A 4,170-nucleotide genomic window follows, 5' to 3' on the forward strand; every position below is an offset into this window, starting at 1 on the left:
AGACTACAGTATATTTCAGACCTGTTTTGGCCAGTGAGAAAAGAACTACCCTGGAGATGAAGATGAAAAGTCTTGCTGGGTCTCTCATCACTCAGAAGACAGTTCCAAGAAGGCCTTGCCATCCCCTGGTTTTGTTCATAAATGTGTCCTTTAGTTTCAAACAGATCTTTATAGTTTGTGCTTCATAAGCCCCATTCTCCCCCCTTTTTTTGGACTCTTCTTCAAAGAGCTTGCAGGTGAAGATTTAAAAGACAGAGCAGGAGCTTCTTCCAGTAGTTCTGAGCCTTGGCTTTGGACAAAACAAAACTAAAAGTTGGGCAGCTTTCCTCAATGAAAGATGTTATTAATGGTCTTTGCACCAAACCTAGAACTTTATCATGAACTCAAACCTTGGGAAAAAAGCAAGAGAATACTGTAACAAACTTCGTACAGAGTTCGGTCTATTAATTGTTTCATGTTAGATATTCTATGTGTTTACCTCAATTGAAAAAAAAAGAATGTTTTTGCTAGTATCAGATCTGCTGTGGAATTGGTATTGTATGTCCATGAATTCTTCCTTTCTCAGCACGTGTTCCTCACTAGAAGAAAATGCTGTTACCTTTAAGCTTTGTCAAAATTTACATTAAAATACTTGTATGAGGACTGTGACGTTATGTTTTAAAAAAAAGGTGTTAAGTCACAAAATGCGGTAATAAATATTTCATTTTTGATTTTTTGTTAGGCTTTTGTGTTTTTAATCATACTTAGGAGAAAATACTTCTGTTAGGCATTTCCCCAACTAAGATGTAAATCTTACCAACAATTCTGAAAATAATATTGGTAAAATAACACTAAGCCAAATAGCACTAACCATAATCTTAGACAACATCTGAGGTTTTAATTGATTCATGTGTGTATGTATACACACATATATAATGATGCACCCACCCACATGGAGATAAACAACCAACCCATATATAACTTCATCAGATTATATTTTTATAACCATAGTAATATTTCATTGCTATATTTAGATCTGAAGAGTTGGGTGTATTGGTCTATAGCTAGGACCTAGTAAAATAAAATAGAGATAAGGAATGGTTGTAGCACAGGGCTGAGTGGTTCAGAGGATTTAAGCAGGCAAGCACATTGCTGATGTGAATGCAAAGGTTTGCCTGCATAAAGACAACAGAATCGGTCTCTTGAAAGAGAAAAAAAAAGAAAGAAAGAAAAAAAAGATTCCACCAATTAATTAGCCAAAAACGTTAAATGTACAGTAAAATAAAATTAGATGCTAAAGAACTGTCAGGAGGAGGAGGATTTTATTTACCCACAGTACCCGATAGTTGCAGTGCTTTGAAGTAACTACATGGGGGTTGAAATAACAGTGGGGGGGGGGGGGGGGTGACCCTATTTTCTAACTCTCAAGAAACCATTCCTGTTGGAAATTGGATCTTCTCTTAACACAGTCAGTGGAAATTTTCTCATTACTTCTCCGAGAACAGGATCAGGCTCCAATAGGAGGGGAAGGATCCAGTTTTGTTATTGATCTCTGTTTCTGGGAGAAAAATTACCTTCATTATCTTAAACTTTCTAGGAAACAAATGTTTGCATATTTGTAAATGTTTAACTTTTTTCCCCCCTCCATCTGGCTGGTATATTATTAAAAACTTTGACAACTTTTCCCTTTGGAATGTTTAAAGAGTCTAAGCTTCACAGTTAATGTTTAATTTCTGAACTGAGTAAATGGACCCACGCTGCTTGCAACAGAAGGGAGGATGTGAGTGGAAGGGTGTGAGGTTTTATTTAGCAATCGGGTCCTGCATTGTAGGCGGTTTTTAAGGCATTCATCTGAAATGTAAAGGACGATGGATTCCACATTTGGCTTTCATTTTTTTCCCCTGCCCTGATTCAAATTGCCTCGATTCTTCATTCCAGTGTGAAACGCACATCCTGTCTTCCCAAGGCTTTGATTAGTTTGGATGAGAGAACAAGTTCGAAGCAAAGATTTGGTGGTGGGCTTTGCATCACAAAGGGAAGCTACTTCTAAAAAATTGAATCTGCTGCCACTTCACCCCCGCGAAATGAGGAAAAATGTATAAAAATCAACACGGGGGGGGGGGGGGATTGCTTTTTTTTTGCTGTTGGTTTGTTTTTTTTTTTTTTTTTGTAATGAACTAAATATTAGTATTGGTGTTTTTCCCCCCTCTGGGCTGTAAGCTACGTGAGATGCGTTACTGAAATCCAAGGTGCTGTAATGTAAAGAGCTCGCTCCTATCTGAGGTTTACTAGTTAGCAGGGAGGGTTCCGATTTGGGTATATTTAAGACATGCTCAGCTGTCAAAAGCAGAGGAGAACGGAATAGTGTTTTGACAGCGCTATAGCGTTAAAGGAAATACTGCAGTCTGACTCAAATTGCTTATGCTCTGGGAAACGAAGGGTAACAGGAAAACACTTCTTGTTTATACACATGTATAGAGCATCCCAAATTTCTGCGTCTCGACGCGCTTGCGGGAGGGAGCTGGAGCCGCCAAGGAGGGAGTCGGACCGGCGAGAAGAGGCGGAGGGGAGGCGGCTGTCTGCCCTTCCTGGGGCAGGAGAGGACCCGCTCGTGGGGAGGCTCGGGCTCGCTCTCATGCATACACGAGCGAAGGAGAAATGGCCCCAGAACAGGTTTGCGAGGGTGGGCTGAAGGTGGCAAATTTATCTAGCAGCTGTCACGACCTGGGCCCCGGTTTCCCACTGAAGCAAGGAGGGAGTGCTCCTGCACAAGGGCCACATTAGTCTTGCCGTCCAAGCGTGTGCCCAGGAGCAGGAGGGCTCTCTCCCCGCGGCACTTCTACACCCTGGGAGGATCCAGGAGCCATTTGCTTAACTGCACCTTTCATGTAAGTGACTGAGACAAGGCAAGTGGAGCCGGGGCAAAAACCGTCCCCAGTCCTTTTGCTTTCCAGGCATGTGCCTCCATGGTGTGCGTCGGGATGGGGTAGGGGAGGGCTCCGTATTAAAGCGATTCCCAGGTCTGCGCCGGGTTTGAAGCGAAGAGCAAATGTTGTTGTTTTGAAACACTTTTTGTAACACGTCGCGGGCTGCTGCGATGGCTCATGGCTGGGGCCGGGGGAAACCCGGCATCTTTGAGCCGGGCTGTGCTGAGAATGGGGACTGTTGGGGGAAAGTGTTTGAAGGCAGATTTTAATATTAATAGTTTTGGTGGAGAGAAAGAGGCAAACAGGAGGGAGGTTGCTCCTCTGGGCAGAGTCTCTGCGACAGTGATGATGGATGACCCGGCACAGCTAAACAACTCCTCCCCGCATCCCCACGCTGTGTCACAGCTACTTTGCTCGCAGCTTTAGGAATGAAATAAATAAACACCCTCGCCCCTTTCCGCATCGATTTATGGATCATTATGAATCAATTACTGCTCGCGAGATTTCCTTAAATCAAGCAGGCCGGGGCTGGAGAAGAAGCATAGCTCCGTGCGTCAGACAGGCACCCGGCAAAAGTCCTGCAGCCTCCCTGGGAGAGGGCTCCCGAGCCAGGCTCTGCCCCAAGGGCTGGGCCCGCCAGGCTTGGGCTGGGCCACACCGACTCGGGAAGCCCTGGGGCTGACATGCCCCGCAAGGCTTGGAGGAAGGGCCGTGCAGGGCCCCCTGCTCCGGGCTCGGAGCCCCAATGTCCCTCCAGGGCTGCGAGGACCCGGCCGCACACGGGGTGGAGGGGCGGGCTGCACAAGGAGGCTGCTCGCCGCTTGGAGGGAGATTGCAGTGGGGAGGGAAGTGTGTGAAGTTGGGTTTCTCTCCCTGGGTGTATTTTCCCATTTGCAGCAGTGTTTGAGGATCTCAAGGTGTTTCTATGGCTACCTTGTGTATGTGGGAGGGTCAGATGTGGGGGTGCCCGAGAGAAAAGGCAGCTCTTGGGTGATCATTTATCAATGTCACCCACATAATGATTCTCTCTGCAGCCTTCTATTGATGAGGATAATTACATTAGCACAGAGTGACTGATCAATGAAAAACCACCAAACAAAAACTTCTTTGCTCTTCTATAATACCAAAAACAGATACAGAAATAGGATAGAAAGCGAGGGTGGGATTTTTCCATCCTTCCTTTCTCTCTCCCAATGGATTTTTTTCTTTTTTAGCAAACAAAAGGAAGTAAGGAAAATATTATTAGATCAATTACGTGGAAAGA

This window comes from Alligator sinensis, unplaced genomic scaffold, assembly GCF_000455745.1.
Source record: "Alligator sinensis unplaced genomic scaffold, ASM45574v1 scaffold36_1, whole genome shotgun sequence".
Classification (NCBI taxonomy): Eukaryota; Metazoa; Chordata; order Crocodylia; family Alligatoridae; genus Alligator; species Alligator sinensis.